The sequence below is a fragment of the Hordeum vulgare genome, chromosome 5H (assembly GCF_904849725.1).
Source record: "Hordeum vulgare subsp. vulgare chromosome 5H, MorexV3_pseudomolecules_assembly, whole genome shotgun sequence".
NCBI lineage: Eukaryota > Viridiplantae > Streptophyta > Magnoliopsida > Poales > Poaceae > Hordeum > Hordeum vulgare.
Genome location: NC_058522.1, coordinates 415,986,168 through 416,012,155, shown reverse-complemented (window position 1 = coordinate 416,012,155; position 25,988 = coordinate 415,986,168). Strand labels below are relative to the sequence as shown.

The window sequence follows — 25,988 nt, the reverse complement described above, 5'->3', positions numbered from 1 at the left end:
TCTTCCGCCGCTCGTATTATCGCTCCTTCTCCTACCTGTCCTCTACTTGTTCTTCAGCGGCGGTAGCAAGGGACGATCGACACAGGGAGCAAGAAACGCTCCCGGCCCCCCGAACAGTTTCCCGTGCTCGGCAACCTCCTACAGCTCGACGGCCGGCCACACCGGTACTTCAAGTCGCTCACGGATGGTCGTCGTCGCGTCGCCTGAGGCAGCCAAGGAGGTTCTCCGGACAAACGACCTGCACTGCTGCAGCCGGCCGAATTCACCAGGCAAGTGTGTAGTTCGAATCTGTACTTTTCTAGCTCTACAAGCGGACAATCATAACACTCCATCCGTCGTACGGTAGGCACCAAAGGATAATGTCCGTTCCATCCTCGCGCGCGGCTGCTCCGGCCATGGCGTCCACCACCTCCTCCTCCCTCGGCGCCATCCTCTAGCGCTTCCCGCTCCTGGCGCCCCGCCCCGCCTCCCGCCGCCCCCCACCACCCGCCGCGCCGTCACCAACAAGATCTCCTACATCGGATGGGTACGTACGAATACCATCACCAACGCTTGATTGTCTGCCCGGTGCTCTACTGACCGACGAGCTCGCTCTGGGACGCACGCAGGACCCGGAGGGCATCCTGGCGCCGCCGCAGCTGGGCCACATCGCGCGGCTCAAGTTCCGGCGCCGCCTCGACAGTGACGTCGACCCGCGCGCCGCCTTCGACCTCCAGGTCAAGGAGGAACAGGAGCGCCGCCGCAAGGAGCGCGAGGTAATCCATATTCATTCCCTCCGCCGAGCACGGCCTGAGCTGAGCTGAGACCTGACAAGATGATGCTGGCAATGGCGGCGTGGGTGCGTGGGAGCAGGCGCGGGTGATACCTGAGACGGACGCCGGGCTGGTGGAGTTCTTCCTGGACACGGACGCGCGGGAGATCGAGATCGAGATCGGCAGGCTCCGCCCCAGGCTCAACAAGGCCTTCTTCGACCACATCCAGCGGGAGATCGCGCAGATCAAGTTCGCCGTCACCAGGACAGCGGTCTGCACCAACTTGAGCTCCCTGTTTCCTCTGCTCTGTGTGTCAAAACTTGAAAAATAGCCTGAACGAAACGTTTCTTAACTTACAAAAGGACCGCGGGTTGATTTTGAAGAAACAGAGGGGCCTTTTTGCAAAAAAGCCGACGACGTACAGCAGAAGCGCTCCGCGCATTATTATTACTAGCAAAAAAGCCCGTGCGTTACAACGGAAGAGAAAATAACACACGCTTTGAACGTAATATATTTTCACATGACATCACATTTGTGTTGTCGACGATGGCCTAAGTGCCCACACAACGAAAACGCGTTTGAATGTACAATCACTCGGAATAAGATGAGAAATATGTTGTTTCTCCCCCACGAGATTTTCCAAAGGTGTGCATGTGTGGTTAACGATGTTTTCTTTCCTCTCAATTTGGTTTTAATTTAATGGAAAGAGAGAAAAAAAAGACCGTGCACTACAGATTAAGTTTGCACAAAAATAATATTTAAGAAGTATTTAACAGCTAAAAATAACATCCTATTTAGATTCTACACATTTTTTCAATCAAATTTCATATATAACATGTTAAAATCGGAGTTACGGTTTAAAAGATATGGATAATTTTGTTTTAGATAAAATATGGATTGATTAACTGAAAAGTTAGGTTTTTTTTTGTTAAAACAAAAAAACGTTTTGGCTGACTTAAATAGGGACGGCGGGTTGATTACCTGAAACATCAGGGGTCTTTTGTAAAATGCAAAAAAACGGTTCGGCTCTGACTAAGAGATGGACCGCGGGTTGATTATCTAAAGCTGTGAGGACTTTTCTGCAAAACGACAAAAAACGATTCGTTCTGACTTAAAGTTGGACTGCGGGTTAATTAACTGAAACTGCGAGGTTTTTTTTACAAAAGTGCCGACGACGGACGACAGAAACGCTGCATGCTTTATTATTAGAGAAGATTTATTATATTAGAGGAGATTATAAACCAACAGTTATTTCGCATCAAAGAGGAGAAACATAGAAACATTCTAGGATTCTTATTCCTATATAAATTTGGAAAACATACCCTTTTGCGTACCAAATATATTGGAGAAAAAATAAAAACATTGTAGGCTTCTAATTCCTATATATAGTCGATGGTTTAGCATACATGTACACGGAAAAAAATTCCACTTTGCTGAATTTACCTACCTAGAAACAAAATAATATTAATTAAGAGTTTCTCAAGAATATCCCTGTAATATTCTAGTGTTGCCTGATTCAACAAAAATATAGTCCGTTATATATTCGTGTGACAATCGATTTCTTTGCAGGCATTGTTTTCTAGACATGGATATAGAACATCCTAGATACCTTCCAACACATGTAATTGTGTTTCTCTTTTAACACCAAGTAACATGGTATTAGAAAACTAAACAAAATCATTACAGAGAAAAAAACGTGTGATTATTCTCCCCAAAGAGCCGATGTGTTTTCCATTTCCTTTGGAACTTCGACGTGGATATGTTTTCTTTACTGGTTGCATGTTGTGCTGAGATCTTTTTTTGTCGTACGTGATCGATTTTGGACGTGGGGCTGATAACTTTTTTTGTGTGTTATCATTTTCGTTTTTATGTGCTGGAAACTGGTAATTGGTAATGGTTATTGTACGTAGGTGCTGAGGATTTTTTTTTTTACCTGATGGATTACTTTTTTTTTGCATGATCGATTTTTTTTTTCTAGAACTTGGACGTGGTGTGGGGACTCCTTGTTGTACATCTACGCACTGTCTTTTTTCTTCGATTATTTGGTTGTGGGTGGTCAGAACCAGCGGCGGAGGGAATTGGGGGGGGGGGGGGTGCGAGCGGGGGCCAGACCCCCCATGGTTCCCCCCCGGGGGGGGGGGGGGGGGGCGAGCGGGGGCCAGACCCCCATGGTTCGCCCCGCCCCCCCAACTAACTGTAGAGGGGACTAGTATTAATATTATGAGCTTAATCATCTGGTTAAAATATTATATATGAGCTTAATTACTTTCAAGCCCAAAACGCAAGGGAAGGAAGCCGCCAGGCTGCATGTATCGCTCCAGGAATCACGTACGTAGCTTTTCTCTATGACGCGTTGGGGCATTAGCCGCTACCGCTAGCCCTAGGGTTCCATTGAGGCAACATCGCGCCGCCGGCAGCCTTGCTCCGCCGTCGCGCCGCCCGCCGCCGTGCTTCGCCGGTCCGCCCGTCGCCGGATAACATTGCCAGACAGCCACAGTCAAGAGGTAAATGTAATGAAACTGTTGCTGTCGTTGATCTCTTGGAGTCTTGGTCTCTTGGATAGTTGGATGGCTGCTGTTGTTGACTCGTTGGGAGCTTGGGATGGCTTTTCTTTACTGTCATTGTGATGGCTACTGTCTACACTACAAGTTCATACATATTTACGTATTTATTTTTTACTAATGTGAGAACTCCATAGGTCATGAGGAAGAGGAAGACACCACCCATAAGTAATTTTTTCAAGCCAATTACTACAAACTCTACAGTTGAAAATGCAAATGCAACCATGCTGGTAGATGCCATAGATCAACCCATTGGTCATAATGCCACCAATCTCAGTTCAGTTGATATGCCACCCCCTGAGCAAAATATTGAGGCATCTGTGGAAGTTCTAGAACAACAAAGAATCGGAAGCACACCGTTTGAGCGAGACCCTGGAAAGCGCAAACAGATTTGGGAACTTCCTCTTGAGAAGCAAAATGAAGCACGACAATTCTATATTTCTGAAGGTCGGTACATGCGATACATGAGAGAGTATCCATATAATGATGATCCACCAAAACATCGTCGGCGTTTCCAGTACAGTTGGTTCAAGGATTTTGAATGGCTCGAGTTTTCACCTTACACAAAGCGTGCATATTGCTTCCATTGTTTCCTCTTCTCAAGAAAGCCAATTGGGAAGTGCGGCTTAGAAACATTTACTGTATTGGGCTTTAATAGGTGGAAGAAGGTGAATAACGGGAAAGAGTGTGCTTTTTTAACTCATGTGGGTAATGCTGGTTCAACCCATAACTTCTCAGTTCATTGTTATGAAATTTTTAAAAACAACATGACTCATATCGATAAGGTGTTTGTGAAAGCATCCGCAAAAACGATTTTAGATGCAAGACTAAGGCTCAAAGTTACAATTGACTATATCCGATAAGCAATATTTTTTTCCATCTTTTGTTAGAATATTTAAAATATTCTATATGTTGTAGTATCCTAACAAAACAATTATATGATATGATGCAGGTGGTTAACATTCCAGGCTTGTGCTTTTAGAGGCCATGATGAATCTCTAGGATCCATTAACCGGGGTAATTTCCTTGAACTGGTAAAACTTTTGGCTTCTTATAACAAGGAGGTGAAATATGTTGTCTTGGAAAATGCTCGTGGAAATGCAAAGTACACATCCCATTTTGTTCAACAGGAAATTCTTAGTATACTTTCTCGGAAGGTGCAAAGAACAATTAGAGAAGAAAAAGGTGATAGAATTTTTTGTATAATGGTTGACGAAGCTCGCGATGAATCCAAAAAAGAGCAAATGGCATTGGTCCTCCGGTTTCCCGACACTGAAGGGTTTATATAGGAGCGTTTCGTTGATGTCATTCATGTGAATGACACTCTTGCATTGACTCTCAAGGAGACAATTTGCGCTATCCTAGCAGATAACAATTTAAATGTGGAAGATATCAGAGGTCAAGCCTATGACGGGGCGAGCAATATGCGAGGGGAGTGGAATGGATTGAAGGCTTTAATTCTGAAGGAGTCCCCTTATGCATACTACATTTAGTGTATGGCGCATCAACTTCAATTGGCCCTTGTTGCAACTTCTCGAGAGATACATGAAGTGCATAATTTTTTTCAACATGCCAATTTTGTCATAAAAGTTGTTAGTGCTTCACCTAAACGCAATGATGAGTTACTAGCAAACCAAGCCGTCGAGATTGCACGTGAAATTGAACTCGGGGAGCTTGATACGGGAAAAGGGGCAAACCAGATAGGCTCTTTACAGAGACCAGCAGATACTAGATGGAGTTCACACTTCAAGTCAATTCAGAGCTTAAGGAAGATGTTTGGTGCTACAGTTACAGTCCTGCGAAGTATAGCGAATGATCGTTCGGTCACAAAATATTCCCGTGGAGATGCTGGAGGCGCCCTAAGGATAATTGTTTCTTTTGATTTTGTTTTCATTTTGCACCTCATGGAGAGGATTATGAAAATCACAGATGTCTTATGCCAAACACTCCAGAAGAAATCTTTGGACATTTTGAATGCATTAGATACACTATCGAACACTAAGGTGCTCGTTGTTGATCTAAGAGAAGAAGGATGGGAACCTCTCATAGAGGAGGTTAAGAACTTTTGTACGAAGCACGAAGTTGAGATCCCCGATATGAGTCGCAAGTACGTCCCTTTCCTCTATTTGTATAATAGAATAATATATTAATCACACATGCTTTACTAACACATATATTGTATTTGTAATTTGCAGGTATGTTGATGTTACTAAGTCTCGGAATAAACATAATAACATCACTGTGCTTCACCACTACAAAGCTGATGTGTTTAATGTGGCGATCGATCAACAATTGGTGGAGCTACATGACCGTTTTAGTATTTAGACTACATAACTGATGACACTCCGCGCATCATTGGATCCAAGGCATGAGTCATTTGACATGTCAAAGATTTGCAGGCTTGTGGAAAAAATTTATCCAGCGGATTTTTCTAGTCAAGAGCAGGCCCATCTGGAGTCACAACTTCCATACTATCAGTTAGATGTTCACAACCATCCAGAACTGAAATCTTCGTCATCACTTGCTGATTTGACCGTTGCATTGCATAAAACAGGTAAAGCTTCTGTGTATTCAATGGTTGATAGATTATTGTGATTGATCATCACTCTCCCGGTGTCAACTGCAACTGCGGAGAGAGCTTTTTCAGCAGTGAAGGTTATCAAAACGCGTCTCCGAAGTAAAATGGGTGATGATTTTCTTCGACATTACATGGTTGTATACATTGGAAAGGAAATAGGTGCAAAGTTCAATGTTAATGAGATTATTGATTTGTTCGATCGACCGGCTGGGGGGCGTAGATCTTCGTTCAAACTAGTAGAAATGTAGTTTTTTTGTTGTTGTAAAGCTTATACTATTACATCTTTGATACACTACAATATTCAAGACTTTAAATATTTTTAAGTTATATCTTTTGTGTGTTTCAATGTGTTCTTCGCCCCCATGTTGAAATCCTAGCTCCGCCCCTGGTGAGATGTTTTACGTGATGGATTTCATTTTTTTGCTGCACCTTTGAGCATGGATGTGCAGGACTCCTTTTACATGCACCCGATGTTTTGTCTATAAATAGAGACGTGGTTTTTTAGGCGAAACGTGGGTGTTGAGGATTCCTTTTTATTTACGTCACTGCTTTTATTTTTTTAGCTTGAACTTTTTCCTAGAGGACATGGGTGTCCTGGACTTCATTTTTTAACTCGTAGATATATTTCCATTTATTGTATGTATGTACGTATTGATTTTATTCACAGATAAATAAGTAAGATTGTTTTAATAGATCATAACCATTGAATTTTTAATCAAACTGCTAATCTAATCTTGTTGATGTGGATTAACGTGGAACCTCGTATGGTGCATCCAATTAGTAAATATAAGATATAAGATAGTGTCCTTGATTTCTACATGCACTTAGCTTATAGGGGTTGGATAATTAAAGAGGAGAGAGATGGTGGCTTGCACCTTTCCAATTCATTTTTACTCCACTTCATAATTTGTTCTAAAATGTCTATATGTACATTTTTCACCGGGCGGAGAGAGTAATGCATAATAAATAATATCAGGGACACGGCGATTTGATGCAAGCTTGAAAGTCTTATTAAAATCAGGTAGTTGGAGTAAATGAGCATGTGTTAACTTATCTTTCAAAACCGTGAAGGCTTCTTCCTGTGTGGTACCCTAAGAATAAGGCACACCCTTCTTTGTAAGCTCATTGAGAGGTGCAACAATGGTGCTGAAATCTCTCACGGAACGCCTATAAAACCCGGCGAGTCCAAGGAACTCCTTACTTGTGTGACCATTTTGGGTTGCGGCCAACTCTCAATAGCTTCAATCTTGGCTTTATCAACTTCAATTTCGTGTGGAATAACAACATAGCCAAGGAAAGATACTCGGTCTGTGCAAAAGGTGCAGTTCCCAAGGTTACCAAACAAACGTGCATCACGTAGAGCAATAAAAACAGCACGCAAATGATCCAAATGTTCCTCCAAACATCTACTATAAATCAGTATATCATCAAAGTAGACTACCACAAATCGTCCAATGAAAGCACGTAAAACCTCATTCATTAATCTCATGAGAGTGCTGGGTGCATTAGTCAATCCAAAAGGCATAACTAACCACTCATATAAGCCAAACTTAGTTTTAAATGCCGTTTTCCATTCATCTCCCAATTTCGTGCGAATTTGATGGTATCCACTACGCAAATCAACTTTGGAGAAAATTATAGAGCCACTTAATTCATCAAGCATATCATCTAGCCTAGGAATAGGATGACGATAACGAATAGTAATATTATTAATGCCTCTACAATCAACACAAATATGCGATGTACCATCCTTTTTGGCACTAGAATAATAGGAACAACACAAGGACTAAGAGATTCACGTATATAACCTTTGCCGAGCAGCTCCTGTACTTGACGCATAATCTCCTTCGTCTCCTCTCAATTGGTACGGTGTGGTGCACGGTTGGGTAGCGATGCACCGGGAATTAAGTCAATCTGATGCTCAATCCCTCTAATAGGTGGTAATCCCGGTGGCACGTCTCGTGGAAAGACGTCAGCGAACTCCTGCAAAATGTTAATGACAGCAGGAGGCAAAGAGGGTGGTATGTCCTCAAATGAAAATAATACCTCTTTGCATACGAAAGCATAGCAAACATATGTAGTAATATCCAAATCAGTAATATCAGATTTAGTGGCAAGTAAACAACCACTCTTCAGTTTAATTTCAGATGCAACACTAGATGATGATTGAGTAGGCTTATTGCGTTGCTCAAATTCCTTCGCTACAATCTGATTTTCACACTTATGTAGGTCCTGTTTTTCTTTACTAGCTCTAGCAATGTCATCTTTCATAATATGTTCAGGAGACATAGGAAGCAAAGTTATATTTTGAACCTTATGAATAAGAGTATACTTATTTGTTCTACCATGGTGTACATAATTTTTATCAAATTTCCATGTTCTGCCAAGTAAAACGGAGCATGCTTGCATGGGTACCACATCACAATCAACAAAATCAGAATATGTAGCAATGCTAAAATGCACACGAACAATATGTGTTACCATAACCTTGCCACTATTGTTGAACCACTGGATATAATAAGGATGAGGATGTGGTCTGGTGGTGTCGTGGGTATAAGTCTGACAGTAGAAGTGTAGGGTACGAAAGGATGGGCAGAGCCTTAGCTACGGCGAGGATGTATGAGTTCAGGCCCCTCTAAGGTGGAGGTAAAAGCCCAACGTCTCAGTGCTCTTGGGAGCTTAGTGTCGAGTGGATTATAGGATTACAGCAAAAGCCAACCCCTGCAGCAGTGGGAAAGGGCGGCTTATATAGAGTGCGCTGCCCTTCATAATGGCCCGGTGGACAGGGGTGGAATAGTGGCGAATAAATGCCTACGTTACAGGTAACGTAAGCCTTAAATGTTAATAATGGTGTATGGAAACGTATGACTGTTGCCCTCCTGGGAGGTTATGATGTACAGAGTGGATTCCAGTCGGTACGTTAAATATGCTCCGAGTGCTCGTCGCCGACTGGATGATGGGGGAGTCCTTAGTTCAGTCGGAACTGTCTAAGGCCCTTGTCCTCTGTGAAGGGTAGTCCTTGGGTAGGACCTATAGGGCAGGCCTATGACCCTACCCTGGGACTATAACCCCATCATTAGTCCCCGAATGGATCGGGGTTGGAACGATGAAGTGATGTCTGGAGTATGGATCCGACTGGTATGGAGGTGACTTTGGCGTTGTTTGCCTCGATCCATTTTATCCTTTCAACCGGTGATCCGAGTGAATATATCAGTGAAACGAACCGTTAGAGACCAAGTGCTTCCGCGGAATCTTTCGATGTGACTGGTCAAACTGACAGCGCCGGATTTTCCGGGATCCTCAAATTTCGGTTGCCGCGCGCTCAGCGGGGATGACGACATCGCCATCGAGTAGGTTTTGCCGCCTCGATTACCGCGCCTTTATCTTCTCCACTAACATCGCAGCAGCCGGTTGGGGAGATAAGATTTCGGGTCCACCTGTTAGTGACCTAGTCGGAAGCTTATTTAAGCCTCTCCGGCGGGATTCTCTGTTGCGCTGCTCATCTTCCTCGCATTAATCCCGCTCCTCCCGCAGCTCTCTGGACGTCCCAAGCTTCCTCCTTCCCCCCTCCTCTGCGGACCCGTCGCCTTCGCCATGATGAAGGGGCAGACCAGCAAACTTGAGTCGCAGAAGAAGAAGAAGAAGGGGGCGGCCCCTACCCAGCGGCGGCAGCGGGCGTTGTCGGCGGGTTGGATCCAGGGGGATTTCCTCCCCTCCTCGGTGACGGAGGACGACTTGCTGGAGTTGGTGGAGCATGGCATGATCGTCAACAAGTCCTGGCGGCTGCCGGAAGGCGAGACGGAGCCGGCGCCGAAGGAGGGGGAGCGCGTTCTGCTGCTCAGCCATGTGTTGAGGGGCTTCTCCTTGCCTCCCCAGCCCTTTTTCCAAGGTATCATGACTTACTTCGGGGCGCAGCTCCATCATTTTCCTCCAAACGCAATATCCCACCTTGCTGCATTCGTCACCCTTTGCGAGTGCTTTATTGGATGTCCCCCTCACTGGGGGCTCTTTAAGTACGTCTTCTCCGCTAGATCCCAAACCGTCAAAAAGCTTAGCCAGTCGGACGATAAGACCCATCTCCTCTAGCTCTGCGGGGGTTTAGTCTTCCAGAAGAAAACAAAGAGTAGCTACCCCCCCTCCAGTTGTCCGAGTCAGTTAGGAACTGGCAGTCGACCTGGTTCTATTGCCAGGACATTGCTTGCCCGAATGCCTCGAGTGGGTTGCCACCTTTTAGCCTATACCGTCCGGGCCCTCCCAGAAAGCTTGCGCTCTCTAAGGGGGAAAGGACCCAGATCCAACCTTTGGTCAACGCGCTGATAGCCGTCGTCCGCAAGGGAGTCACCGGCACGGACCTGCTGGAGACTTTTCTGGGTCGGCGCATCCAGCCGCTGGAGGCCTGACACCACGCCATGTGGCACTACGCGGGGCCTTCGGATTCCACTCGGTCCCATCGAGAGTGCGTGACCGGGGAGACTGTGAGGGCGTGGGTCCGCGGCATCACAAGCGCGTGTGATAACCCCGAAGGAGCCCGGTGGGTGAAGCCCTTCCGCGCCAACAATCCTCCTCCGAATGAGGTGAGCACATCTTGTCGAGTGCTTTTCATCTTCTTGGACTTATTGCTTTTCTTGTCCTGCTGACTGACGTTGCCGACTGTGTTTTGTGTAGGAGTGGACCAACTGGTATTCCGCCGTCTCGAACGGGAATCCAGCCGAGGAAGAGGAGGGCAGCCAGGAGGGCAGCGCGGATAGCGCCCAGTACGTCTCCGACAGTGGGGAGACGGAGGAGGAGACGAAAGAGGAGGAGGAGGAGGATGGGGAGCAGAGCTCGCCACCTTCACCACCAGAGCACCGAACTAAACGCCGTCACGATTCCGCTGCTCCGCCGGCTCCTCCAGCGGCCCCGAGTGCTCCGCCAGCCCCTCCCGTGGCTCCGAGTGCTCGGAGTGTGAAGGGGACCAGGGACGCTGCTGTCGAGCCCACGGACCAGCCATCCAAGGTGGCCAAACCTAGTGGGCCTAAGCCTCGGAAAGCTTTGCCTCGGATGAGGATCGCTGTTCCAGTCGCCTCAACGTAAGTGTCTTGTTTTTTCATCTTCGTTCATTATCTGATTGAACTCATGCTTATCCGTCGAGTGGATTTCACTCAACAGAGCTGCTACCTCCGCCACCTCTCTGCCGTGCCAGGACGATGATCCCATGGACACGGATAATGCCGCCACGTCCCAGCAAGGTACGTTGTCACGACTCCGAGAGTTTGTATTATTGTTTCGCGAGTGTTGTCTTTGATCTTGCCCTTTTTCTGTAATTTCATGTTGTTCAGTCGGGCTTCCTTCGGAGGTGATCCATCTGGAGGACGATGACCAAAGGGGGTTGGAGCCAGCTTTGGCGCCTGTCCTTGAGGTTGTCCCATCTACTGTTGCTCCCACCATGAACGTGCCGCCAACTGAGACGGTGTTGCTGACTGAGACGGTGCTCCTCACGACGGAACTGACTGGAGCGGAGCTCGGGATGCCCAAGGAGTCTTGTGTTGCGCCGGGTCCGTCCACCGTTCAATATGACGCCCGACGCCTCCCGGAAGGCCAGGTGGGGGCCGCCAAGGACGCCATGGTGCAGGAGGAGCTGATGGTGGGTGACGCCAAGGGAGCGTATGACTCCGTCGCGTCTTTGTACAAGAAAAGCTTGGAACTCCGGGACGATATCCGAGTAACTGCGCTAGTAAGTGTTTACTTTCCTCTTGTTACCCACTGGGGGTTTCAGCGACATACTCGAATATTGTAGGATGATTTTGTAGTGGGTTCACTTCGAGTGAACCCAGTGGGTGTAGTCCCCGAGACTTCTGCCGAGTGCTTGCACCGGCAGTTGTCTTTATATGTATTTTCCGTAATCTGAACAGATCAGAGCTGATCTGCCCGAATGGTACCAGTGGGGGCACTCCGAGTGCACCCACTGGGTGTAGTCCCCGAGAGTAGTGTTACTCAGGTCGGGTAATAGTAGTCTCATAGTGTTGTTTGTTCGCTATGGAGCTCGATAGGGCCGGCCTGTTCGAGCTGCATACCAGTGGGGTCACTCTTAGTGAACCCACTGAGTGTAGTCCCCGAGACCGCTGTCGATTGCTTGCATTGGCAGGGGTCTGAAGAATTTTGGACTTTGATTGTTTTGTCATATAATTTTTCCTTGTCGAATGTGTGTGATCCTCCCTTTTTGCCTATTTGGCAGAAGACTTGCGAAATGGGATCTGCGTACAATGCTCTGAAGGCTGAGAAGATTCAGCTTGCTGCAGACTTGGAGGCGGCTGTAAATGACCTGGCTGGTGTGAAGGAGGCTCTTGCTTACCGAGAGAAGTCTTTGGAGGAGTCTCAGGAGACCAACAAAGCATTGCTAGCCGAAGTTGAAAAACTGAAGAGTGAGAGATCCGAATGGATGAGCCAGCTGAAGGTGATGAACACTCGGTGCTGTTGGAATTATGCCCTAGAGGCAATAATAAATATAGTTATTATTATAATTCCTGTATCAAGATAATCGTTTATTATCCATGCTATAATTGTATTGAATGAAGACTTATTTACATGTGTGGATACATAGACAAAACACCGTCCCTAGCAAGCCTCTAGTTGGCTAGCCAGTTGATCAAAGATAGTCAGTGTCTTCTGATTATGAACAAAGTGTTGTTGCTTGATAACTGGATCACGTCATTAGGAGAATCACGTGATGGACTAGACCCAAACTAATAGACGTAGCATGTTGATCGTGTCATTTTGTTGCTACTGTTTTCTGCGTGTCAAGTATTTGTTCCTATGACCATGAGATCATATAACTCACTGACACCGGAGGAATGCTTTGTGTGTATCAAACGTCGCAACGTAACTGGGTGACTATAAAGATGCTCTACAGGTATCTTCGAAGGTGTTAGTTGAGTTAGTATGGATCAAGACTGGGATTTGTCACTCCGTGTGACGGAGAGGTATCTCGGGGCCCACTCGGTAATACAGCATCACACACAAGCCTTGCAAGCAATGTAACTTATTGTAAGTTGCGGGATCTTGTATTACGGAACGAGTAAAGAGACTTGCCGCTAAACGAGATTGAAATAGGTATGCGGATACTGACGATCGAATCTCGGGCAAGTAACATACCGAAGGACAAAGGGAATGACATACGGGATTATATGAATCCTTGGCACTGAGGTTCAAACGATAAGATCTTCGTAGAATATGTAGGATCCAATATGGGCATCCAGGTCCCGCTATTGGATATTGACCGAGGAGTCTCTCGGGTCATGTCTACATAGTTCTCGAACCCGCAGGGTCTGCACACTTAAGGTTCGACGTTGTTTTATGCGTATTTGAGTTATATGGTTGGTTACCGAATGTTGTTCGGAGTCCCGGATGAGATCACAGACGTCACGAGGGTTTCCGGAATGGTCCGGAAACGAAGATTGATATATAGGATGACCTCATTTGATTACCGGAAGGTTTTCGGAGTTACAGGGAATGTACCGGGAATGACGAATGGGTTCCGGGAGTTCAACGGGGGGGGGGGGGGGGGGGCAACCCACCCCGGGAAGCCCATAGGCCTTGAGGGTGGCGCACCAGCCCTTAGTGGGCTGGTGGGGCAGCCCAAAAGGGCCCCATGCGCCTAGGAAAGAAAATCAAAGAGAAAAGAAAAAAAAGAGGAGGTGGGAAGGAAAGGAAGGACTCCCACCCACCAAACCAAGTCCAACTCGGTTTGGGGTGGGGGGGAGCCTTCACCTTGGACTCGGCCGACCCCCTTGGGGCTCCTTGAGCCCCAAGGCAAGGTCCCCTCCCTCCCACCTATATATACGGAGGTTTTAGGGCTGATTTGAGACGACTTTTCCACGGCAGCCCGACCACATACCTCCACGGTTTTTCCTCTAGATCGCGTTTCTGCGGAGCTCGGGCGGAGCCCTGCTGAGACAAGGTCATCACCAACCTCCGGAGCGCCGTCACGCTGCCGGAGAACTCTTCTACCTCTCCGTCTCTCTTGCTGGATCAAGAAGGCCGAGATCATCGTCGAGCTGTACGTGTGCTGAACGCGGAGGTGCCGTCCGTTCGGTACTAGATCGTGGGACTGATCGCGGGATTGTTCGCGGGGCGGATCGAGGGATGTGAGGACTTTCCACTGCATCAACCGCGTTCACTAACGCTTCTGCTGTACGGTCTACAAGGGTACGTAGATCACTCATCCCCTCTCGTAGATGGACATCACCATGATAGGTCTTCGTGCGCGTAGGAAATTTTTTGTTTCCCATGCGACGTTCCCCAACAGTGGCATCATGAGCTAGGTTCATGCGTAGATGTCTTCTCGAGTAGAACACAAAAGTTTTTGTGGGCGGTGATGTGCGTTTTGCTGCCCTTCTTAGTCTTTTCTTGATTCCGCGGTATTGTTGGATTGAAGCGGCTTGGACCGACATTACTCGTACGCTTACGAGAGACTGGTTTCATCGCTACGAGTAACCCCGTTGCTCAAAAATGACTGGCAAGTGTCGGTTTTTCCAACTTTAGTTGAATCGGATTTGACCGAGGAGGTCCTTGGACGAGGTTAAATATCAACTCATATATCTCCGTTGTGGTGTTTGCATAAGTAAGATGCGATCCTACTAGATACCCATGGTCACCACGTAAAACATGCAACAACAAAATTAGAGGACGTCTAACTTGTTTTTGCAGGGTATGCTTGTGATGTGATATGGCCAACGATGTGATGTGATATATTGGATGTATGAGATGATCATGTTGTAATAGAAAATATCGACTTGCACGTCGATGGTACGGCAACCGGCAGGAGCCATAGGGTTGTCTTTATACTAACGTTTGTGCTTGCGGATGCGTTTACTATTTTGCTAGGATGTAGCTTTAGTAGTAATAGCATGAGTAGCACGACAACCCCGATGGCAACACGTTGATGGAGATCATGGTGTGACGCCGGTGACAAGAAGATCGTGCCGGTGCTTTGGTGATGGAGATCAAGAAGCACGTGATGATGGCCATATCATGTCACTTATGAATTGCATGTGATGTTAATCCTTTTATGCACCTTATTTTGCTTAGAACGATGGTAGCATTATGAGGTGATCTCTCACTAAAATTTCAAGATGAAATTGTGTTCTCCCCGACTGTGCACCGTTCCTACAGTTCGTCGTTTCGAGACACCACGTGATGATCGGGTGTGATAGACTCAACGTTCACATACAACGGGTGCAAAATAGTTGCGCACGCGGAACACTCGGGTTAAGCTTGACGAGCCTAGCATGTGCAGACATGGCCTCGGAACACATGAGACGAAAGGTCGATCATGAATCATATAGATGATATGATTAGCATAGGGATGCTTACCACTGAAACTATACTCAACTCACGTGATGATCGGACTTGAGCTAGTGTAAGTGGATCATGAACCACTCAAATGACTAGAGAGATGTACTTTTCGAGTGGGAGTTTAGCAAATAATTTGATTAAGTTAAACTCTAATTATCTTGAACATAGTCTAAGTACACTTTGAATGTATTTGTGTTGTAGATCATGGCTCACGCGACAGTCACCCTGAGTTTTAATACGTTCCTAGAGAAAGCTAAGTTGAAAGATGATGGAAGCAACTTTGTAGACTGGGCTCGTAATCTTAAGCTAATCTTACAAGCTGGGAAGAAGGATTATGTCCTTAATGCTGCGCTAGGAGATGAACCACCTGCTACGGCTGATCAGGATGTTAAGAACGCTTGGTTAGCACGTAAGGAGGACTACTCAGTAGTTCAATGTGCAGTTTTGTATGGCTTAGAACCGGGACTTCAACGTCGCTTTGAGCGTCATGGAGCATTTGAGATGTTCCAGGAGTTGAAGTTTATCTTTCAGAAGAACGCCCGGATCGAGAGGTATGAGACCTCCGATAAATTCTATGCTTGCAAAATGGAGGAGAACTCGTCTGTCAGTGAACATGTGCTCAAAATGTCTGGGTACTCAAACCGTCTAGTTGAGCTGGGGATTGAACTCCCGCAAGAGGCTATCACTGACAGAATCCTTCAATCACTGCCGCCAAGCTATAAAGGCTTTGTGTTGAACTACAACATGCAAGGGATGAACAAGTCACCCGGCGAGTTGTTTGCGATGCTGAAAGTCGCAGAGTCTGAACTCCGTAAAGAACATCAAGTGTTGATGGTGAATAAGACCACTAGTTTCAAGAGAAACGGCAAAGGCAAGAAGGGTAATTCAAAGAAGAGCGGAAAGCCTGTTGCCAATCCGACGAAGAAACCCAAAGCTGGACCTAAGCCTGAAACAGAGTGCTACTATTGCAAGGGTATGGGTCACTGGAAGCGCAATTGTCCCAAGTATCTGGCAGATAAGAAGGCGGCCAAAGAAAAATCAGGTATATTTGATATACATGTTATTGATGTGTACTTAACCGGCTCTCGTAGTAGTGCCTCGGTATTCGATACCGGTTCTGTTGCTCATATTTGCAACTCGAAACAGGAACTGCGGAATAGACGAAGGCTGGCAAAAGATGAAGTGACGATGCGCGTAGGAAATGGTTCCAAAGTTGATGCAATCACCGTCGGCATAGTTTCATTTCAGTTACCATCAGGATTAGTGATGAACTTAAATCATTGTTATTTAGTGCCTGCGTTGAGCATGAACATTATATCTGGATCTTGTTTATTGCAAGACGGTTACTCTTTTAAGTCAGAGAATAATGGTTGTTCTATTTCTATGAGTAACATCTTTTATGGTCATGCACCTAATGTGAAAGGATTGTTCATATTGAATCTTGATAGCGATACGCACATACATAACATTGAGACCAAAAGAGTTAGAGTTAACAATGATAGCGCCATATTTTTGTGGCACTGCCGCTTAGGTCACATTGGTGTAAGGCGCATGAAGAAACTCCATGCTGATGGACTTTTGGAGTCACTTGACTTTGATTCACTTGACACGTGCGAACCATGCCTCATGGGCAAGATGACTAAGACTCCATTCTCCGGAACAATGGAGCGTGCAAGTGACTTGTTGGAAATCATACATACCGATGTGTGTGGTCCGATGAGCGTGGAGGCACGCGGCGGATATCGTTATTTTCTCACCTTCACTGACGATTTGAGTAGATATGGTTATCTCTACTTGATGAAGCACAAGTCTGAATCATTTGAAAAGTTCAAGCAATTTCAGAGTGAAGTTGAAAATCATCGTAACAAGAAGATCAAGTTCCTACGGTCTGATCGTGGGGGTGAATATCTGAGTTTCGAGTTTGGTGCTCACTTAAGACAATGTGGAATTGTTTCACAGTTAACACCGCCTGAACACCACAGCGTAATGGTGTGTCCGAACGTCGTAATAGTACTTTATTAGAGATGGTGCGATCTATGATGTCTCTTACCGATTTGCCGTTATCGTTTTGGGGTTATGCATTAGAAACAGCTGCATTCACTTTAAATAGGGCACCATCAAAATCCGTTGAGACGACACCATACAAACTGTGGTATGGCAAAAGGCCAAAGTTGTCGTTTCTTAAATTTTGGGGATGTGATGCTTATGTCAAAAAGCTTCAGCCTGAAAAGCTGGAACCCAAAGCGGAAAAGTGCGTCTTCATAGGTTACCCAAAAGAGACAGTTGGGTACACCTTCTATCTCAAATCCGAGGGCAAAGTGTTTGTTGCTAAAAACGGAGCTTTTCTCGAGAAGGAGTTTCTCTCGAGAGAATTGAGTGGGAGGAAGATAGAACTTGACGAGGTTGTCGAACCTCTCATCCCTCTGGATGGTGGCGCAGGGCAAGGGGAAACCTCTGTCATTGCGACGCCGGTTGAGGAGGAAGTTAATGATGATGATCATGAAACTCCGGTTCAAGTTTCTGTCGTACCACGCAGGTCGACGAGACCACATGCTGCTCCAGAGTGGTACGGTAATCCCGTCTTATCAATCATATTGTTAGACAACAATGAACCTGCAAATTATGAAGAAGCAATGGTGGGCCCAGATTCCAACAAATGGCTAGAAGCCATGAAGTCCGATATAGGATCCATGTATGAGAACAAAGTGTGGACTTTGGAGGTACTGCCTCAGGGCCGCAAGGCTATTCAGAACAAATGGATCTTTAAGAGGAAGACGGACGCTGACGGCAATGTGACCATTTATAAAGCTCGACTTGTGGCAAAGGGTTTTTCACAAGTTCAAGGAGTTGACTACGATGAGACATTCTCACCCGTAGCGATGCTTAAGTCCGTCAGAATCATGTTAGCAATAGCTGCGTTTTTCGATTATGAAATCTGGCAGATGGATGTCAAAACGGCGTTCCTTAACGGTTTCCTTAAGGAAGAGTTGTATATGATACAACCCGAAGGTTTTGTCGATCCTAAGAATGCTAACAAGGTGTGCAAGCTCCAGCGATCCATTTATGGACTGGTGCAAGCATCTCGGAGTTGGAACAAACGCTTTGATGAGGTGATCAAAGCATTTGGGTTTATACAAGTGGTTGGAGAATCTTGTATTTACAAGAAAGTGAGTGGGAGCTCTGTGGCGTTTCTAATATTATATGTGGATGACATATTGCTGATTGGAAACAACGTGGAGTTTTTGGAGAGCATAAAGGATTACTTGAATAAAAGTTTCTCTATGAAGGACCTAGGAGAAGCTGCTTACATTCTAGGCATTAAGATCTATAGGGATAGATCAAAATGCCTGATAGGACTTTCACAAAGCACATACCTTGATAAAGTTTTGAAGAGGTTCAAAATGGAACAGTCCAAGAAAGGGTTCTTGCCAGTTTTACAAGGTACGAGATTGAGTAAGACTCAGTGCCCAGCAACTGATGAAGATAGAGAGCATATGCGCTCCGTCCCCTATGCTTCAGCCATAGGTTCTATCATGTATGCAGTGTTGTGCACTAGACCGGATGTTAGCCTGGCCATAAGTATGGCGGGTAGGTTCCAGAGTAATCCAGGAGTGGATCACTGGACAGCGGTCAAGAATATCCTGAAGTACCTGAAAAGGACCAAGGAGATGTTTCTCGTGTATGGAGGTGACGAAGAGCTCGCCGTAAAAGGTTACGTCGATGCAAGCTTTGACACAGATCCGGACGACTCTAAGTCGCAAACCGGATACGTATTTATTCTTAATGGGGGTGCGGTAAGCTGGTGCAGTTCCAAGCAAAGCGTCGTAGCAGATTCTACATGTGAAGCAGAGTACATGGCTGCCTCAGAGGCGGCTAAGGAGGGTTTCTGGATGAAGCAGTTCATGACGGATCTTGGAGTGGTCCCAAGCGCACTGAATCCAATAACCTTGTTCTGTGACAACACGGGTGCCATTGCCTTAGCAAAGGAACCACGGTTTCACAAGAAGACCAGACACATCAAACGACGCTTCAACCTCATCTGCAACTACGTCGTGGGAGAGGACGTAAAGATATGCAAAGTGCACACGGATCTGAATGTAGCAGACCCGCTGACTAAACCTCTTCCACGGCCAAAGCATGATCAACACCAGAACTGTATGGGTTTTAGATTTATTACTATGTAATTCGCAGGATGATGTGAGGGCTAGATTATTGACTCTAGTGCAAGTGGGAGACTGTTGGAATTATGCCCTAGAGGCAATAATAAATATAGTTATTATTATAATTCCTGTATCAAGATAATCGTTTATTATCCATGCTATAATTGTATTGAATGAAGACTTATTTACATGTGTGGATACATAGACAAAACACCGTCCCTAGCAAGCCTCTAGTTGGCTAGCCAGTTGATCAAAGATAGTCAGTGTCTTCTGATTATGAACAAAGTGTTGTTGCTTGATAACTGGATCACGTCATTAGGAGAATCACGTGATGGACTAGACCCAAACTAATAGACGTAGCATGTTGATCGTGTCATTTTGTTGCTACTGTTTTCTGCGTGTCAAGTATTTATTCCTATGACCATGAGATCATATAACTCACTGACACCGGAGGAATGCTTTGTGTGTATCAAACGTCACAACGTAACTAGGTGACTATAAAGATGCTCTACAGGTATCTTCGAAGGTGTTAGTTGAGTTAGTATGGACCAGAACTGGGATTTGTCACTCCATGTGACGGAGAGGTATCTCGGGGCCCAGTCGGTAATACAACATCACACACAAGCCTTGCAAGCAATGTAACTTATTGTAAGTTGCGGGATCTTGTATTTCGGAATGAGTAAAGAGACTTGCCGGTAAACGATATTGATATAGGTATGCGGATACTAACGATCGAATCTCGGGCAAGTAACATACCGAAGGACAAAGGGAATGACATACGGGATTATATGAATCCTTGGCACTGAGGTTCAAACGATAAGATCTTCGTAGAATATGTAGGATCCAATATGGGCATCCAGGTCCCGCTATTGGATATTGACCGAGGAGTCTCTCGGGTCATGTCTACATAGTTCTCGAACCCGCAGGGTCTGCACACTTAAGATTCGACGTTGTTTTATGCGTATTTGAGTTATATGGTTGGTTACTGAATGTTGTTCGGAGTCCCGGATGAGATCACGGACGTCACGAGGGTTTCCGGAATGGTCCGGAAACGAAGATTGATATATAGGATGACCTCATTTGATTACCGGAAGGTTTTCGGAGTTACAGGGAATGTACCGGGAATGACGAATGGGTTCCGGGAGTTCACCGGGGGGGGGGGGGCAACCCACCCCGGGGAAGCCCATAGGCCTTGAGGGTGGCGCACTAGCCCTTAGTGGGCTGGTGGGGCAGCCCAAAAGGCCCTATGCGCCTAGGAAAGAAAATCAAAGAGAAAAGAAAAAAAAGAGGAGGTGGGAAGGAAAGGAAGGACTCCCACCCACCAAACCAAGTACAACTCGGTTTGGGGGGGGAGCCTTCCCCCTTGGACTCGGCCGACCCCCTTGGGGCTCCTTAAGCCCCAAGGCAAGGTCCCCTTCCTCCCACCTATATATACGGAGGTTTTAGGGCTGATTTGAGACGACTTTTCCACGGCAGCCCGACCACATACCTCCACGGTTTTTCCTCTAGGTCGCGTTTCTGCGGAGCTCGGGCGGAGCCCTGCTGAGACAAGGTCATCACCATCCTCCGGAGCGTCGTCATGCTGCCGGAGAACTCTTCTACCTCTCCGTCTCTCTTGCTGGATCAAGAAGGCCGAGATCATCGTCGAGCTGTACGTGTGCTGAACGCGGAGGTGCCGTCCGTTCGGTACTAGATCGTGGGACTGATCGCGGGATTGTTCGCGGGGCGGATCGAGGGACGTGAGGACGTTCCACTACATCAACCGCGTTCACTAACGCTTCTGCTGTACGGTCTACAAGGGTACATAGATCACTCATCCCCTCTCATAGATGGACATCACCATGATAGGTCTTCGTGCGCGTAGGAAATTTTTTGTTTCCCATGCGACGTTCCCCAACAGGTGCATGGCGCAGGAGAAGTACGTCAGCGACTGGGCAAGGAAGATGGTTGCACTGCTTGGTGGTAAGTTGTTACCGAGTGCTTCTTGACTTTGGAGTTCACTCTGCGCTTACTTTCTTCTTGTCTTTTCTTTGCAGACTTCTGTCGGGACGTTGAGGCTGAAGCAACCGACATTGAACGGTTGCTTGTTCCGAACGTTCCACTCAGCGATGAAGCCAACCGGGACTTGCTTCGAGCGCATATTCGCCTTAGTAGGGTGGGACCTTTCATTGGCCGCCTGAGAAAAGTCATCGGCCGGATCGACAAGGAGCTGTGGCCTGAAGACGATTCCCGGCAAGAAATAGATGGGTTGATGACTCCGCTGGAGGACGTCCCAAGCAGAGTGCAGGCATGGAAGAAGTCTGCCGCTCGTTGTGGTGCGGACGTGGCGCTATCTCCGGTCCGAGTGCACTGCAAGGAAGCTCGCAAAGAAAAACTGAAGACGTTGTAGGTCGCTAACACCAAGAAGCTTCGATTCGAAGATTTCATGGAGACCTTCCTCGACACAGCCACTCGCATTGCAGACGGAATCGACCTTGACACCTTTGTGGAGCCTGTCAGTCCCGGTGACGCTTGAAAAACTTTATGGTGAACGCACATTTACCTCGGTACGCCGAGTGGTATCTGTATTAAACTTTGGCCACTGCTGTTGGCCGTCACATTCGTGGTTCGGTGTGGATAAGCTTGATTCACACTGGGCCGACTGATCGTAGATCCAACTTTGGATTCGAATCGGATATTTTACTCTTCTTTCGCTGAGTTTCTTGGCTCGTGGTTTTTGTTTGGCGTTTATTGGTGAAGCCAATGGCAAACATGCGGAGCAAGTAGTTGTCAGTTGTCTTCACATCCACATGAGCCTCAATGAGGGCCTGCCAAGTCTCCGAGTGCGCACTCGGAGCGAGCTTTTACTTAGGCGACTCTGGGTCGCGGCTAAGTCTTCAAGTGCGATTGTTAGTGCGCACTCGGAGCGAGTTGTTACTTAGGCGACTCTGGGTCGCTGCTAAATCCCCGAGTGTGACTGTTAGTGTGCACTCGGAGCGAGTTGTTACTTAGGCGACTCTGGGTCGCTGCTAAGTCCCCGAGTGTGACTGTAAGCGCGCATTCGGAGCGAGTTGTTACTCATGTAGTTGTCAGTTGTCTTCACATCCACATGAGCTTCAATGAGGGTCTGCTAAGCCTTCGAGTGTATCTCGAGTACACACTCGGAGGAAGCTTTTTACTTAGGCGACTCTGAGTCGCAGCTAAGTCCCCGAGTGTGACTTTTCGTGCACACTCGGAGTGAGTTGTTACTCATGTAGTTGTCAGTTGTCTTCACATCCACATGAGCCTCAATGAGGGTCTGCTAAGCCTTCGAGTGTATCTCGAGTACACACTCGGAGGAAGCTTTTTACTTAGGCGACTCTGAGTCGCAGCTAAGTCCCCGAGCGTAACTTTTTGTGCACATTCGGAGCGAGTTTGTACTTAGGCGACTCTGGTTCACAACTAAGCCTCCGAGTGCGACTTTTAGTGCACACTCGGAGCGAGTTTGTACTTAGGCGACTCTGGTTCGCAGCTAAGTCTCTGAGTGCGACTTTTAGTGCACACTCGGAGCGAGTTTGTACTTAGGCGACTCTGGGTCGCAGCTAAGTCTCTGAGTGCGACTTTTAGTGCACACTCGGAGCGAGTTTCTACTTAGGCGACTCTGGGTCGCAGCTAAGTCTCCGAGTGCGACTTTCAGTGCACATTCGGAGCGAGTTTGTACTTAGGCGACTCTGGTTCGCAGCTAAGTCTCCGAGTGCGACTTTTAGTGCACACTCGGAGCGAGTTTGTACTTAGGCGACTCTGGGTCGCAGCTAAGTCCCCGAGTGCGACTTTTAGTGCACACTCGGAGCGAGTTTGTACTTAGGCGACTCTGGGTCGCAGCTAAGTCCCCGAGTGCGACTTTCAGTGCATACTCGGAGAGAGTTTGTACTTAGGCGACTCTGGTTCACAGCTAAGTCTCCGAGTGCGACTTTTAGTGCACACTCGGAGCGAGTTTTTTAGACCGGAGTCTGCAAACACGGAAGAAATTTGAATCAGCAAGAAATCAATCTGCTTTGTATTACTTCACTGATACTTGTTCTTTACATTGTCCCCGTCGGCGGTTATGTGTAGAAGCGCTTCAGGAGATCTCCATTCCATGCTCGCGGCTCGTCCGTTTCCAGGTTGTAGAGTCGATATGCTCCGTTGTTCAGCACCTTAGAGATGATGAAGGGTCCTTCCCAGGCGGGAGCCAACTTGTGTGGTCTCTGCTGATCCACTCGGAGCACTAGGTCGCCTGCTTGGAATGTGCGGCTCCTGACGTGTCGCGCGTGAAATCGCCGCAGATCTTGTTGATAAATCGTTGAACGAATCAGTGCCATCTCGCGCTCTTCTTCTACAAGATCCACTCCGTCTTGCCTGGCTTGCTCTGCTTCGGCTTCGGAGAAGAGTTCGACTCGTGGGGAGTTGTGAAGCAAGTCACTCGGAAGGACTGCCTCTGCTCCATAAACGAGGAAGAACGGGGATCGCCCTGTAGATCTTTTCGGAGTTGTGCGGAGGCCCCACAGCACCGAAGGCAGCTCGATGACCCATGCGCCAGCGGCATGTCCAACATCTCGCAGGAGTCGAGGCTTCAACCCTTGAAGGATAAGTCCATTCGCCCGCTCTGCTTGCCCGTTTGTTTGGGGGTGCGCCATGGATGCAAAATCCACTCGGATACCTTGGCCTGTGCAAAAACCTTTGAATCTGACCGAGTCAAAGTTTGTGCCATTGTCGGTGATTATGCTGTGCGGAACCCCGAATTTGGCGATGATATCTCTGATAAATTTGATGGCCGTAAGGGCGTCGAGCTTCTTGATGGGCTTGGCTTCAATCCACTTGGTAAACTTGTCGACTGCTACCAGCAGATGAGTGAATCCTCCTTGGCCTGTTCTGAATGGTCCGACTGTATCTAATCCCCACACGACGAATGGCCAGACGTTGGCTTGTGGGACTTGTTCGAATAGAACTGACAGTCTTCACATCGGTCGACCATATCTTTTGCCATTTCATTCGCCTGCAACCAGAAGAAACCGGCTCTGAATGCTTTGGCGACGATTGCTCTTGAGGAGGCATGATGACCGCAGGTTCCCGAATGAATTTCTTCCAAGATTAACTGTCCCTCCTCAGGGGAGATACACCGCTGAAGGACGCCTGAAATACTTTCCCTGTACAACTGGCCATCAATGACGGTGAAGGACTTCGACCTACGGACGATCTGCCTAGCTTGGACTTCGTCTTCTGGTAACTCTTGCCTCATGATGTACGCAATGAATGGCACAGTCCACTCGGGGATGACAACAAGAATCTCCATGATCAAATAAACCACAACGGGGACCACGACTTCAGTCGGATCAGTTGAGCTCTTTGGTTGTACTGGCTCCTCTGTAAAAGGATCTTCCTTCACCGAGGGGAGGTGTAGGTGCTCGAGGCAGACATCACTCGGGACTGGTCTTCGAGTGGATCCAAGTTTTGCTAATTCATCTGCTGCTTGGTTTTTCAGTCGGGGAACATGGTGAAGTTCCGGACCTTCAAACTTCTTCTCAAGCTTCCTTACTGCGTTGCAGTATGCAGTCATGGTGGGGTTCCTTACATCCCATTCCTTCATCACTTGATTAACCACCAGATCTGAGTCGCCATAGACCATCAGGCGACGGACGCTGAGTGTGACGGCCATGCGCAACCCGTAAAGGAGAGCTTCGTACTCTGCTTCGTTGTTAGAAGAATCAAAATGTATCTGCAACACATACTTGAGTTTATCGCCTTTTGGGGATATGATCACTACGCCGGCGCCGGAGCCATTCAACATCTTGGACCCATCGAAGAACATGGTCTAATGGGCCGAGTAGATGTGAGTCGGTTGCTGTTGTTCTACCCATTCTGCTATGAAGTCAGCCAGAGCTTGAGACTTTATAGCTTTCTTGGCTTCGAACTTGATGTGGCAGTATAGCATCTCCATTGCCCACTTTGCCACTCGGCCTGATGCGTCCCGATTGTGGAGAATTTCCGACAACGGAGGATCATATATGACAGACACCGAGTGGTCTTGGAAATAATGAGCCACCTTCTTTGCAGTCATGTAGATCCCATAAATAAGCTTATGATAATGGGGATACCTCTGCCGGTGTCGTCCATCGGGTGGATGCTGACCTTCTTCGTGTCTCCCGCTGACTAGAATGCGGACTCGGAAGCTCGCTTCTTTGAACGCATCAGGTCAGCGGGGTCGGCGGTCTTCTTGTACTCATCCAGCTCGAGAATAGCCATCTGCTGATCGGCAATCCTCGACCCCTGCGGCAGACATTCCTCGGCGCGCTGCCGATTGCCTGTGACCATAATCACACCTTTGGGACCTGGCATCTTCAGCTTCAAATAGACGTAACATGGACGGGCCATGAAACACACATATGCTGGGCGGCCCAGAATAGCATGGTATGCACTCTGGAAGTCCACCACCTCGAATGTCAGCTTCTCCTTGCGGAAGTTCTTGTCAGAGCCAAAGACGACATCCAACGCGATCTGTCCGAGTGACTTGGCCTTTCATCCTGGGACGACTCCGTGGAACTGCATACTGCTCTCGCTGAGTTTGGACATCGGAATGCCCATCCCCTTGAGAGTGTCGGCGTACATG

General features: G+C 47.2%; 1 pseudogene; it reads left to right on the top strand.

Moving 5' to 3' along the window:
- The first annotated feature begins 395 nt into the window (after positions 1-395).
- LOC123396805 lies at positions 396-1,083 on the top strand (annotated as a pseudogene).
- The last annotated feature ends 24,905 nt before the right edge of the window (positions 1,084-25,988 follow it).